The sequence below is a fragment of the Lontra canadensis genome, unplaced genomic scaffold (genome assembly GCF_010015895.1).
Source record: "Lontra canadensis isolate GAN:19392208 unplaced genomic scaffold, GSC_riverotter_1.0 scaffold32, whole genome shotgun sequence".
NCBI lineage: Eukaryota > Metazoa > Chordata > Mammalia > Carnivora > Mustelidae > Lontra > Lontra canadensis.
The window spans coordinates 19,591,192-19,606,479 of record NW_022631026.1 but is presented as its reverse complement, the minus strand read 5'-3'; the positions used below and the strand labels follow the sequence as shown (position 1 = coordinate 19,606,479).

The following is a 15,288-nucleotide window of genomic DNA, read 5'->3' as shown; positions in this document are numbered from 1 at the left end:
CTCTATTTTTGAGGAACTTTTTGAGGAACCTCCACACTGTTTTCCACAGTGGCTGCACCACTTTATAGTCCCAACAACAGTGCATGAGGATTCCTTTTAAAGATCAGATTACCTTTTTTTTTTTTTTTTAAGTGTTGAGCTGTGTAAATCCTTTATATATTTTGGATATTAAGCCCTTATTGGACATATCATGGCGAATGTCTTCTCCCATTCAGTATGTTGCCTTTTTGTCTTGTTGATGTTTTCCTTTGCTGTGCTAAAGCATTTTATTTTGGTGTAGTCCCAGTAGTTTATTTTTGCTTTCGTTTCCCTTGCCTGAGGAGACGTCTCTAGGAAATGTTGCTAAGACCAATTTCAGAGAGATAAGTGCCTATGTTTTCTTCATAGTACATTTTATTTAATAAGTATTGCCCCAGGGGCGCCTGGGTGGCTCAGTAGGTTAAGCCTCTGCCTTCGGCTCAGGTCATGATCTCAGGGTCGTGGGATCAAGCCCCGCATCGGGCTATCTGCTCAGCAGGGAAACTGCTTCCCCCTCTCTCTCTGCCTGCCTCTCTGCCTACTTGTGATCTCTCTCTCTGTCAAATAAATAAAAGTCTTAAAAAATATGAGTATTGCCCCAAGTTTATTTTTTTTAAAGATTTTATTTATTTATTTTGAGAGAGAGTGAGCATGAGTGGGGGAGGGGCAGAGGGAGAAGGAGAAGCAGGCTCCCCACTGAGCAGGGAGCCCAATGTGGGGCTCGATCCCAGGATCCTGTGTCCATGACCTGGGCAGAAAGCAGACACTTAACTGACTGAGCCACACAGGTGCCCCTTGCCCTAAGTATCTATACAACCTTTATGGTGTTTTTTTTTTTTTTTTCATTTATTTATTTGATACACAGAGATCACAAGTAGGCAGAGAGGCAGGCGGGAGGGTGGGGAGGGGAAGCAGTTTCCCCGCTGAGCAGAGAGTCCGATGCGGGGCTCGATCCCAGGACTCTGGGATCATGACCTGAAGCCGAAGGCTTCAACCCACTGAGCCACCCAGGTGACCCCTGAAGCATGTTCTTATTCTGGTCATTCCTCCCCTCCGCCGGCCCATCCGCCTCTGGAAGGATCCCTCTCCAGTCAGAGAGCAGGACAGGCGCCCCGGGAGCTGCTGCGAATGCCGTGCTTGGCAGCTGCTGAGGCTCCTTCCGGCATCCATTTCTCAGCTTTTCTAGAAAAACCGCATGGGAGTCTCACTCTCCGTCATGTGGGTCCTTCACGGATCACCTCTGAAATGACGCCTCCCTAGTCCGCGCTCCGATCTGGGACGCTGTGGTGTGTCTGGGCCTGGAACCCCGGGCGGCGGCGCTCCCCGGTGGCCTCCTGCTCCCCTCGGCCGTCACCTCCTCACCGGTTACAAGCCGATGAGCGTGAGGCCAAGTAGGTACACTTAGTGTTGGAGTCAGTCAGTCTAACCAAGTAAATGTGACATCTTTAATGGGGGCTTCTAACTACCCTGCTCTGGCGTGTTTCATCGTGGATAATAGGAAGCAACAAACTCGAGTCCCTGTCAGACAGGGCTGGTGACCCAGACATGGGCTGGTCAACCAGACCTGACCTCTACTTCTCGAGCCCATCAAGAAGGAAACCCCGTCTGTCCTCCGCGCCTGCAATGGGCCTGCTTCACCACTAGAAGGCAAAGGTGCAGTGTTTCTGCCTCGTTTCTTTTCTGGGAGCTGGAAGCTCTGGGAGAAGGTGCTAGAGAACAGAGGGTTCCTAGGCTCCTGGAGTCCCAAAGTGGGTGGGGGCAGGGAAGGAAGCCACTAAGGTGGGAAAAGAAGGAAGACGACATGAACTGACAGTTTCGGGTGCCCTGGATTCTGGGTTAGCCACTTCCGCACACCGAACTTGCTGGATCCTTTCAGCTGCCTGATTGGCAGAGGAGGAAACAGAATCAGGGGGACAGAACACCCTGCCCAGGACAACGGAGCTAACTCCAGGGGAGCACAGATGGAAGCAGAGGCTGTCGATGCCCAAGCCCGGGCTTCAAGGCACGAATCAGAGCAGCGAGGGAAGGCTGGGGTGCCTCCTCCCAGCTGGGCTTTGTTTATAGGAACAACCAGCTCTGTTCTTACCACGGGGGCTCCAGCCACAGAGAGGGTCTGGGGGCTTCACGCTTCTGCCTCCAGAAACGGCCTGTGGAAGTCTGGCAGGCTCCTTTCCTTCCCGAAATTGAAATACTCCAATGTCCTTCTAGGGTCAGGCCTTGAATCCTAAAAGATGAACCAGGCACCCTAGTCTAGGGCTGTAGGCATGGGCGTGAGCCCCAGCCCAAGCCAGGCCGGTCGGCTTGTTCCAAGCTCCCACACGTCCAACATCACCCATTTTGGTTCAAGTTGTATTGGTCTGTTTTTATTCGGTCACGTACATTGTTTTGAAGAACACATCGCGGACAGTTCCACTCCTGGGTACATGCACAGCATTGAAAATAGAGACTGAACAAGTACCAACAAAGTTCACAGCAGTGTTGTTCACAGTAGCCCAATGCTGGAATCGACCCACGTGTCCGCTCACCGACGAACACATAAGCAAAATGCATATCCATCCGATGCAATATATTTTTTTTCAATGCAATATATTTTTTATATTTACTTGAGAGAGAGACAGAGCACAAGCACAGAGGGAGAGGGAGAAGCAGACTCCTGTTGGTCTGGGAGCCCAATGCTGGACTTAAAGGCAGATGCCTAACTGACTGAGCCACCCAGGCGCTCCCATAAATATAATATTATTCAGGCTTAACAGGGACAGAAATCCTAGCACATGCTACAACATGGATGAAACTTGAAGACATTATGCTAATTAGGCCAGTCACAAAAAGACAAATACTGTATGGTTTCCCCAAGAGGAGATAGGGGAAATCAAATTCTTAGAGACAGAAAGTAAGAACAGTGGTTACCAGGGACTGGGGTGGAGGGAAAACTAGAAAACTGGTGTCTAATGGATACAGAGTTTCAGCTGGAGTTGATGGGAAGGTTCTGGAAATGGATCGTGATGATGATTGCACAATGTCAATTTTTTAATGCCACAGAACTACACTCTTTTTTTTTTTTTAAGATTTTATTTATTTATTTGACAGAGATCACAAGTAGGCAGAGAGGCAGGCAGAGAGAGGGTGGGGAAGCAGGCTCCCTGCTGAGCAGAGAGCCCACGGGGCTCGATCCCAGGACCCTGACATCATGACCTGAGATGAAGGCAGAGGCTTAACCCACTGAGCCACCCAGGCGCCCAGAACCACACTCTTTACAAAGGCTAAAATGGCAAAATTTTTTTTGCTGTTATGTACAGTATGCCATAATTTCAAAAATTGTGTTAAACACCTCCCTGAAAATCTCAGTCTAAAGTTGTCGGTGACCTATCCCTGAAAGGAGCCTCATCTCCTACCGATCGCAGCGGAAGGAGTACTGCCCTGGGCACCCAGGAAAGCCCTGCTCTCTGGCTTGGCAGAAAGGGGACCCCCAGAAAGGCTGGCTCTCTCGGCCATGTCCTTGAAAACTCCTGAGAGCCCCTTATGCCCCAGCCTCCCATCACACTTGTCCTCCGCTGACCTGGGTCCTCAGCGTCATGGGTCTGCCGGCTAGCAGCACTTCGCATCCAAGCTCCAGCTCAGCGGGGACCCTCGTGTTGCCGGAGAATCCCAGGCTTTGCGGCTCGAATGCCATCAGTAACTTGTTTTTCTGCACTATGACTCTTCTAAATTCTTTCTTTTGTGAAGCTTTCGGTTTTTCAATACTCACATCATGCCTGCAGCGAAATCTCCCCATTTCTCCCTTACTAACTTCATTATGTTTTCCTCCATCTCATCACCTCCCTTGCTGTTTTTTTTTCTTAATTTTTTTAAAGATTTTATTTACTTATTTGACAGAGATCACAAGTAGGCAGAGAGGCAGGCAGAGAGAGAGGAGGAAGCAGGCTCCCCACTGAGCAAGGAGCCTGATGCAGGGCTCAATCCCAGGACCCTGAGATCATGACCTGAGCCGAAGGCAGAGGCTTAACCCACTGAACCACCCAGGCGCCCTCTCCTTTGCTGTTTTGCTTGTAGCTGACACCCCAGGAGAATGAGAGGCTTCCATGGCCCCCTGGTTCTCTATTTCAACTCAGCATCAGTGATTTTAGATAGAAGGTTCTGAATAAGGTTTGCTTGAAGGAAGTTGCTGTCATTTAAAAAAAGTTTCTCCTTCTTCTTCCTCTTGTTCTTCTTCTCCTTTTTCTCCTCCTCCTCCTCCTTCTCCTTCTTTCTTTTTTAAGTTTCTTTCAGCAGCATTGTCTTGGAGGCTCGGGATCCCTCTTCTGTTACGCCTGACTCGCCCACTGCCCCCTCCATTCCCTCTCCACCACCATCAGCACCATCATTTCACCGACAAGCATGCTCGAAGGTGCACACCCTAAAAAAAACCTTCCTTTGATCCTGCACCCCATTCAGGGGGTCACCTAACTCCCTTCTCCTTATTGCCAAACGTAATGAAATAGTTGTCAGAGTCTGCCCCCACTTTGTGACGGTCCTCTCAACTTCTTACAGCCTGGCTTCTGGTCCTCCCCATCCAGTGCTTATCTGGGACCCCCAGGCTGGCCTCGCCTGCACATCACGGTCCCCACCTTCCATCCCAGCCCAGGGACCCTACTCTCCTCTGCACCCTCTGTCCCACCGCTTTCTCCATCACTTTCTTCTTCTCCTCTGCTGCCTACAGATGGGGCCATGGGGTTCTGCCTTCAGCCCTCTTGTCAGACACGACAGCTTACCCTCTCCCGCTGAAGATCTAGCTCTCAAAAGTAGCCCGGACTTGCTCTAGCAAGCCCCGTGTTGGCCTCACTGCATCCTGAGCTAAACCTTCCCTTCCACCTCCCGCTCCAGTCCATTCTTCCGGGCTTCCTGTCCCTGTTGTCAGCATCCCCAGCACTCTGTCTCTTGGGCTTGAAGCCCCGGGCTTATCTGTGGCTCCTTCCTCCCACCGGACACCAGCCAGTCACCAAGCCCCATCCGTTTCTGCCCCTGCAGCCCTCCTAAGGTCTCTTCCTTTCTGTTCAGCTGCTGACACCCCAGCCCCATCCAGCTCTCTTTGCCCCTTCCTGGCACGGATGCTCCTTCTTGTCTTCTCTGCTCTGACTGTCGCCAAGGTCCTGTTGCCGTGCACTCTGCGTCATTCTAAAGCACAGCCGGGCCAACCATTGGAGGTGTGACCCCCTTCTGGCTCCAATCCCCTTTCCCCCCAAATCTCTGGATGCCCTCACTTCGTGAGCTCTGGCCCAGCCTCACTGGGTGCTCAGTGCTGCCCACGTGCCCCAGGGTCCTTCCCCCACCTCTGCCTTTTCAGCTTTCACTGGCTCCTCAGCCTGAAACACTGCCCCACGGGTCATCTCTGACAAAACCCACCCTTTAAGGCCCAGGGCCAGGGACCCTTCTGGCTGGACATGATCTTTTCCTCCTGCTGACTTTGTGGTTTGCCCTCTGTGGTAAATATTCTGCCTTGGAGCCTAAACCTCTCTCTCTGTCTCTGTGTGTCTCTCCCTTCTCCCCCTCCCCGACGCCCCAGGACAGCAAGCTCCTTGCAGCACAACCCTGTCGTAGTCATCTTTGTATCCTCTTGAGTGTCTTATGCAAAGCAGATGCTCAAAAACGCGGTTACTTTGACAGAAGACAATCTCACATTCAGATGGGGGCGGTGGTGAGGTGATGTCACTTCTGTCAGTGTCTCTCTCTGGTTTCCGGTAGCAAAACGTCTTGGTCAGGCCACCTCTCAGGTCATGGGGCTGTGTTGTTTTCTGGTCTCCTGCCAGAACCATCTTGACAAAAAGTGGGGTACCTCAGGGTGTCTCATAATTGCCTTGTTATACTTTCTTCCTGAGTTACCCTCTTGGATGGGGCTATAGGTGGCCTGGGTACCCTTTCCTAGCTAAGGGACTCCAGTGGACCCCTCTGAGTCACTGGGGGGGTCTCCTGGATGCTCCCAGGAGAGGCCTCGGCCTGTGTCAAGGCTCCTACTGCTTCGAGGACCCCAGGGCGCCCCCAGAGTGCATGTGGTGGGCTTTCCTGTCCTCTTACTCCCACAGAAACACCTGATTAGTCACCAGAGTGAAGAGCAGAGATAATGGCTTTTTTTTTTTTTTTTTTTTTTTTTAGGATTTTACTTATTTGAGAGAGAGGGAGAGGGTCAGAGGGAGAAGCAGACTCCCAGCCGAGCAGATAGCCTGATGCGGACCTGATCCCTGGACTCCAGGATCATGACCTGAGTGGAAGGCAGTCGCCTGAGCCACCCAGGCGTCCAATAATGGGGTTTAAAAACACTTTACTATAAAGGCAACCTACAAGAAATAAGAAAAACCTTCACCATGATCTCAGCTCTTTTATACAACTATTTTCATATTTGCATGTTTCTTTCTAGCTGTGTCCATATGCAGTCTATTTTTATAGAGTGACTGTAATATGAGATAGATATATGCATATATATAGCCTTTTCCACTAATTGTGAAATCACGAACACTTTCCTGTGATTTTACACCTTTTATAATAGCTCTTGTAATGGCTATAGGATATTGCCTACACAATAATTTATTTATGCTTTTTATTAGATATTTAGAGTGTTTCTTTTCTTTTTTTTTTTTAACATCAGAGTGATGCATATAGCTTTTATAATATGTTTAATTATTTCCTTGGGATAAATTCCCAAGAATGGGATGACAAAGTCAAAGGACAAACATTTTCATGACTCTCGATTCTTATTCCCCTATTGGATTCCAAAATCCAATTGTACTGATCTACGGATCACAGCATTTCAGTGATACCACAGTTCATGCTATTGCTAAGGCCTACTCAGATTCAAAAATATTTGAATGCATTTCTTTTTAAAGATTTATTTATTAGGTAGAGGGATTGTGTGCCCGTGAGCTGGGGGAGGGGCAGAGGGAGACGGAGAGGATCCCAAGGAAACTCCCAACTGAGCGTGGAGTCCGAGGTGGGGCCTGGATCCCAGGACCCTGAGATCACGTCCTGAGCCGAAATCAAGAGTCGGATGCTCAACTGACTGAGCCACGAAGGAGGCCCTCGACTGCTTATTATGTGGGAGGCACTTACATGTTTATTTATGCATTAAAATATCTTCCTAAAACCTTAGGCTTTCAGAGCTGGAGGACACCTCTCATTTTACGAACAAAGCATGAACCCCAAAGAAATTATGTACAGCGTTCATCATTGCGTGGCTGGAAAACAATAGCGCATGTACAGGAATCTTTGATTCCCTGGTCCTTGAGCCCTCCGCACGCCCAGCTGGTGCAGTCTGGGTGTTTTGTTTTTTTAAAAAGATTTTATTTATTTATTATTTGGCAGAGAGAGAGAGAACACAAGCAGGGGGAGTGGGAGAGGGAGAAGCAGGCTTCCCACTGAGCAAGGTGACCCGATGTGGGGCTCCATCCCAGGACCCTGGGATCATGCTCTGAGCCGAAGGCAGATGTTTAACTACTGAGCCATGCAGGGGCCCCAGTTTGGGTGTTTGTTTCTTTCCTGTTAATGCACAGCAGAGAAGTGACAGTGCATGTTTGTCCCCTGAACGTCTCTAACCAGAGAATCTCTTGCACCGCGTATGCTGGGGCAGTAGAAGCGGAAAAGCTCCAGACCTTTAAGACCCCACAGCTAAGCCAAGACCTCTGATGGATAATGAAAGACTGACTGGTGCTGCTTCTAAAAGGGGGCTCCGTTGGGGCGCCTGGGTGGCTCAGTGGGTTAAAGCCTCTGCCTTTGGCTCAGGTCATGGTCTCAGGGTCCTGGGATCGAGCCCTGCATCGGGCTCTCTGCTCAATGGGGAGCCTGCTTCCCCCTCTCTCTCTGCCTGTCTGTCTGCCTACTTGTGATCTCTGTCAAATAAAAAAAGGGGGGGCTCCCTTCCTCCTTCTGGGGGTGGTTCTGGGCGACTGGCGTATTAATCATGAAGTAGCCTGTCACTCCCTGTCCTTCCCTTCCCCTTTGCCTCCACTTAGATTCCTACCTTGCTGTGCCAGGAATAACCTTTCTCCGCCTTTGTCTGTGCTCACCCTCTCTGATCTTTCAGTACTAGGTCCTCCAAGAAAGCTTTTTAAAAAATCTTCCTATGTATCAGTTACCTATTGGTGCCTGAAACTTTTTACTCGAACTAACGATTATTAGTTGTTGGGTTTTTTTTTTTAGGATTTTATTTATTCATTCGACAGAGAGCACAAGACAGGAACAGCGACCAGAGGGAGAGGGAGAATCAGGCTCCCTGCTGAGCAGGGAACCTGATTCAGGACTTGATCCCGGGACCCTGAGATCATGAGCTGAGCTGAAGGCAGACGCTTAACCCACTGAGCCACCCAGGAGCCCCACAAACTAACAATTATTTGTAATTTCCCGTCATTCTGTGGATTGAGCGTTTTCAATGCTGGTTTCACCTGAAAACACTCATTCAACAGGGGTAGGAGGGCTGACCGTCAAGATCTCTGGCACTTGTTGGCTCACACCTGGGGAATCTCAGTTCCCCTTCCTGTGGCCTCTCCTCCACCGGCGGGCCCGATGGGCACGGGCAATGTTCTAATGGGCACGTGCTTGTCAAGCCTCTGGTCTGATGTTGTCCTGTTGGCCAGAGCAAATCACAAGGCCACACGCAGAGTCTCTGGGAGAGGGAGACATGCACAGTGGGTATACTGGGAGGCATAACTCAGGGGACCCTTCCTCGAACAAATGGCTCCCATCGTTCCCATGTGCAAAATACCCTCTCTGCTCCTGGTGCCCTCACACCTCATCTGATCACTCCCCAGGCTCACGGCGCAGGGCCTCCTGATCAGGTCGGGTCCCGGTGCGTGCAGACTCCGCAGGTGCCGTGCCTCTGCATCTCCTGGTCCGAGGACTGTGAGCTTGAATGATAAACCACCTCCTCTTCTCCAGACACCCAACAAGCAATGGTGAGAGGGGGCAGGATGACCTTGTAAGTACTCACCTCCAAAGCTGCTGCAGCAGGAGACACACAGCCATGGGGCAGTTCTGAAAAGAGCAGGAGCTGGGCGGTCAAGGCTCTCTACTTTGGAGGTAAGTGTGCTCCTGCCCAGGGGGCCCTGTGAGCTGCTGGGACTGACCCCTCCGTCCATTGTTCTCGGTGCTTCTTTGCTTTGCTGTCTGGGCTTGGGCTCCGCCTTCTGAGATACTCCTCCTGGTCAGCAAGAGCTGTGCCTGCAGCTGAGGAGCCCTTATCCTGCTTTCTGCAGTAGAACCTCCCGTCCAACGACCCCCCAGAACAGTGCCAGAAAAGAGTCTGCTTGGTTAGACAAAAGCCATTCCTGCAGTTCATTTGGAGACGGTTCTCTCTTCACTTTGGGCACCGTGTACCGTGTTGGAGAGCTATGGGGCTCCAAGCTTATGATTCTTGGATCTGGGGAGGCCTACCGGGCACCACCTCGTACCTTTCTGAGTTGTTTTTTTTTTTTTTTAAGATTTTATTTATTTATTTGATAGAGAAGATCACAAATAGGCAGAGAGGCAGGCAGAGAGAGGAGGAAGCAGGCTCCCCACCAAGCAGAGAGCCCGACGCGGGGCTCGATCCCAGGGCCCTGAGATCATGACCTGAGCCGAAGGCAGAGGCCCAACCCACCGAGCCACCCAGGCGCCCTCTTTCTGAGGTCTTAACAAAGAGTCACAGCCTCAAACTTGATTTTGTCTCTACCTTGAAGCCATGTCTTTCTTGGAAACTTGTGGGTTAGAGAGACCGGAAATACAAAACACTTTATTTATTATTATTATTACTATTATTTTAGAGAAAGAGCACACAAGCGTGAGCAGGGGGAGGGGCAGAGGGAGAAGGAAGAGAGGAATGTCAAGCAGACTCCATGCTGGGCCAGGAGCCCTTGAGGCTGATCTCATTCCCACGACCCTGAGATCATGACCTGGGCTGAAACAGGGGTCAGATGCTTAACCAGGGGAGCCACCCAGGCACCTGAAACACCTTATTTTGGAAGCCAGTACCCCTCACCTCCTGTCTTCCAAATTCCTATGGGACACTGAACAATTCCTCCTTCCAGTCCCTTAGAGCAAAAGCTTCAAACAAACAAACAAAAAAAGACAATTTACACTTTTAACATTCTGCCAGAAAATTCCTTGAGCCAGATTCATAAGCTTATTAGGGAAGTTTTCTACCTTCTAATTTCCTGCTGTGGACAGTTTTGTGGGACTGTCACTACTCTCTGTTTCACTGCTAGAAGACACAGGGGGCTGCCTTTTTCCCCTTCAGTAAATTTCCCCCGAGACCTCCAGCCTGCACTCCCAGGCTTCCTGCCCCCTCCCAGCCTCCCTTTGCCATGCAATCCAAAGTCAATACTGCGTGTTTTGTGCTTTTGTTATGGTGCTACTTTAGTTCTGTATGCTATCCATTAGTGCCTAACAGATCACTCCAAACTTGGAGTCTTAAAACAGTATTATTGTTTCTCTCATGTTTGTGGGTCAGCTGGGAAGCTCCTTGGTTGGTTTTACTAGGGCGCATTCTTAGGGCTGCATGTAAACTGCAAGATCAGTGGGACTGGAGTGTCCAAGATGGCCTTACCCCGCGTCTGGCAGTGGGCGCTGACCAACAGCGAGACTATCTCTGTTTTCCTGCACTTGGTCTCTTCTCTAGGCAAGACTGGCTTCCTTACATGGCAATGAGAGCAAGTCCTAGCGTGCAAGCCTCTGCTTGTGTATGTGTGCTGTTTGTCCCATTGGACAATGCAAGTCACGAGGCCAAGTCAGAGTTGACGGGGGAAGGCAACACCCAGGAGCATGGGTATCATGAGGCAGGACTCCCTGGGGACCATGACTGTTCCCAGCCACACCATGCCTCTAGACTCAGTGAGTCTTCTCCTTTGGGCTCCCCTAGTGCAATGGACCTCTGTTCAAATGTACTCAACATAGTCTCTCTTTATTTTTTTGAAATTTTATTTATTTATTTGACACACACACAGAGAAATCACAAGTAGGCAGAGAGGCAGGCAGAGAGAGGGAGGGGAAGCAGGCTCCCTGCTGAGCAAAGAGCTGATGCGGGACTCGATCCCAGGACGCTGAGATCATGACCTGAGCCGAAGGCAGAGGCTTAACCCACTGAGCCACCCAGGTGCCCAATATAGTCTCTCTTTAAAATGGTCATTTCTGTATAACTCACTGGCCATCTGTAAGATGCTACTGTTTCTTTCTTTCTTTCTTTCTTTTTTTTTTTTTTTGACTAGGAACATAACTTTTTTTCTTTGGGGGTATGGATGGGCAGATGTCTAATTTCAGAGCTTCTGGCTTCTTGCTGCCAGTGGCCTTGGTGATGTTCATCACGCTGAAGAGCACAGTCTCGCTCAAGGGCTGGCACACACCCGCGGTGACAATGTTGGATGGATGTCCCTGAAACGAGGAAGGGGGGCACAGGTGCATGGATATGTTTTTGTGGCATTTCTCGAAGTAGCTGTACTTCAGGTTGTGGTGGAGGCAGTCTCAGTGGGTGAAAATGGGCCTTCGCGTCTTCATCTTGGTCATCCCCCCAGACGGGATCTGCCTTCAGATGGAGACACGACCAGTAAAGGGCCATTTCTTGTCAGTACAGGTGTCCTCAGTGGCCTCCATCGGCATCTCAAAGCCCAGACTGATGTTTCTTTAGTATCGCAGGAGCTTCTCTTTGCCAGTTTCTCCAAACAAGCCCCTCCTCTTATGTTGGAAGCTGTTCAGCTGTTTCTGGTACACACGCTCAGCCTAAATGTCCGCCATCTTCCTGTGCACCTGAGGAAAGTCTGTAAGCTTCTTTAAGCAGAAACTTCTAGGTCTGTCTTTTAGATCTTCTATTCTATTGATAGCCTAGTACACAGTAATTGTTCATTAAGAGTCTCAAGCTCTACCGACTGAGCTAGCCAAGCACACAGTAATTGCTCATTAAATATGAGCTGTTAGTAAGAAAGTTCTAGAAACACAACACAAGGCATGGTAGTTTGTGTGGCATTGGTATGGAGCTCCTCCTTGATGTTTCTCACCAAACACCCAAGTACTACACAGGTTCTCAATCTCCTCAGGTCCATGACTTTGCCAGTGTTCTGAGGAGCTACGAAAGGTTGCTGACTGGTGGGAATGCGTTTTAAGCTATGTTAGTCTATGAACAGAATACAGTCTCCTCCATCATAATTACACTTAACACCTGCATCCCAGCCAGGTGCAAACCCTTTGAGGCCCAACTCAAGCCCAAGGCCTCCCTCTCATCTCTTACGGCCACAGCTCTCATCACATGTTCTGACCATGAGTCCTGGGTTTTGAGGAACTTGAAATCTAGTTGAGGAAGCAGAATGGGCACATATGAGAAAACCCGAACTACTTACTAATCAACATGTCAACCAAGGCAAAAATCAGAACACGGCCATTGGGTCTGGCGGTATAGGGGTTACAACACAGAAGTGGTCAGAATGCAGGGAGACTGGATCTAATACACCGGCTCTTTGGAGAAGGTGGAGTTTGAGTCTGATCTAGAAACAGGGTATGGATGGATATTGGTGAGGACAATAGAGGATGATCTAGTATTAGCGTCTGGAAAGGTCTGGAGTCAAATGAATGTGGTAGGAAATGAGCCCTCGATGTGTGGTAGAGAGTAAGCAGATCCGGAGGCGGAAACAAAAAAGGTTTGGGAGTTAAGTAGAGGACAGATATGCATTTAAAAGCCTCAGCAAATCAAACTGGACACAGTGGGTCATGTCGGTACTTGAGATGGCCTCTGTGGGTGTAGTTTGTTTCTGGAGTTTTCCCTCACCCTACAGTGAAGTGGTTTTGGATTTGGGGCAGTTAAAGAAGGGAGAAGTAGAGGAGGTGGAAAGCTGCCCCGCCCCAAGGGGGAGCTGAGAGCTCTGGGGGCCACCGCTGGGGTGGTGCCGCTGGCCTGGAGGGAGGGACTTGGCCTTCCCGGGGTTCCACTCGGTTTGCTACAGCTATCCCTGCTCCTCAGTTCCAACAGGTGACTCTTTTCCTTTCTGCATTTGGGCTCTGCACTCCTGCATCTCTGCAACAGATGGAAACATCCCAGTGAGAGAAAAAGGAGGAACTTTTCTAGGCACACCGTGGTTCTAGTGCATAATGGAAGCACCCTTCATAGGGCATGAGTTGAAGCTGCAGAGGCCCCTGAGGAGGCCCAGAGAAGCGCTCAGCAGGGGTGACCCAGGCCCTGGAAGAACCCACGGTGGGGAACAAGGTGCCGAGGGCTGCCACAGGCTGAGCTCTGAAATGCTGAGACGGGGAACATAAACGTGCTGAGGTGAGGAGCAGGAGAGGCTGACCGCAAGTCAAGGAAGCGGCGAATGCTGAGACTCAGAGAAGACAGAACAGCTCAGCACGGGTAACAAGGAAGCACCTTCTTGTCGCTGGGGCCTGCTGGGCTCACACATCCTTCTTTCTGGTTCTAGAGAGGGGCCCAGAAGTGGGGCGCAGAAGGGCACTGGGCATGCGTAGCTCTCTTCTCTTTCTTCCCTACACAGTAACAGGGACCCGAAAAACTTCTATTCCAATGTCCAAGGCTGTCTGGGGACCTTCTGGCATATAAAGCCCCAGTCACCCACGAGGGAGCAGCCGGCGGTTGGGGGAAGGGCACTCGGGCCCGTGTGGGCTCTAGCGAGCTGGCAGAGTTGCCTTCCTCCTTCCACTGAGCTGGTCCGCAAGTGCCCTTTGCCCTCTTCCTACAATCAGAACCTCTCCAAATAATTAACTTTGACAAATGGAGAAGCTCAGTGGTTCTCCCCTTTGGCTACACATTCTATCGTTCGCAGGCACTTGAGAAAAATCCAGTTCATCTAGGGTGGGACTGAGACAGAGGCATTTCTTTTTTAATTAATTAATTAATTAATTGATCGATTTTAATTCAATTAATGATCATATAATGTATTATTTGTTTCAAGGGGTACAGGTCTGTGATTCACCAGTCTTATATAATACCCCGTGCCCTTTACAACGCATAGATGGAGGGATTTTTAAAAATATATACCAGGTCATTGGTAGGCAGCCAGATTGAGAACAGCCGGATTTACAAATTTGAGCCACTCTAGAAAGTTTAGTCAATACAGAAATTGTTGATCTTTTGAGGTGTCTGCAAATAACACATAAAAAATTAGCCTTTGGTAAATCCCCGAAACCTAGGAGTTATCTTCTGTTGATGCTGTGGCCTCTGGGTTGCCTTCCTGGGGGAATTCCTTTTTTTCTTTTTTCTTTTTTTTAATAGATTTTATTTATTTATGAGTGAGAGGGGGGGAGAGAGCAGGGGGAAGAGCACAGGGAGAGGGACAAGCAGAATCTGTGCTGAGTGTGGAGCCCGATGTGGGGCTCGATCTCAGGACCCTGAGACCATGACCTAAGCCGAACCGAGAGTCGAATAGATGCTTAACGGTCTGAGCCACCCAGGTGCCCCTCCTGGGGGAATTATTGAGGATCTTTAGTGTATCATTTAGGCTCCGGCCTCCCAAGGTTTCTACAGCATGGCAGAATGGGAGCTCTTCCTGTGACCATTGGCACATGGAAAATACCCCAGTGGGTGGCTCAGTGTCACTGCCTGTTGGTCCAGTACAATCCCCAGCATGACGCCCAAGGACAGTTCTGTTGAAAAGCAAACCTGCTGTCTGTAATGTACATCTCACAAGGTTTCATTTGTTAGGTTTTCCATGCAATTCGTCCCAGACTCTCAGACCTCACGAGACCTTATGGAGGGCGAGATTACCACGGTCTCAGTACCGTCTCTCTTCCTGGTGGTCCTGTCCCCTCCAGCCTCCCGGTGGGTCTCCTGGGCCATCTTCACTGCACGTGTGGTCAAGACTGAGAACCAATGATTCAGCCTCTGTGGGAGGGAGGACAGATTTCCACATTGTTACCCACCATGCAAAGTAGCAGTTCCTATTAATCTCTCCCAAATTTGCCTCTCTCAGCCATCAGCCACCCCGACTGCTGGCCCAGAAGATTCGGCAACTGCATCTTTCTGACTCTGTATGCCTTTGCCATATCACCTTTAAGCCCGGTCTTCCTCTGCAGGCCAGTGTTCGGTTTTTGCTTGTCGTCATGTGAAGAGCACTCTTTCCGCTTGCCATTTTAATTACTCTCTGTTGAACTCTTTCCAGTCCTGTCGTACCCTCTGTAAGTGCCAGAGAACAGAATGACACACATTATGGTGTCAGTTTCCTATCATTTGATACAAGGATGGGATTGTGATATTTTGTTTCCAGTATTCTTATCTACATGTTATCAGGGATTTTTGGCAGGGGGTAAAGGGCAGGGTAGGGCAGTGGATTCGTAATTTCA

The 15,288-nt window shown here is 49.8% G+C and overlaps 1 pseudogene; it reads right to left on the bottom strand.

Annotated features, from left to right (window-relative positions):
- Positions 1-8,812: 8,812 nt before the first annotated feature.
- LOC116873276 lies at positions 8,813-11,742 on the bottom strand (annotated as a pseudogene).
- Between the last annotated feature and the right edge of the window lie 3,546 nt (positions 11,743-15,288).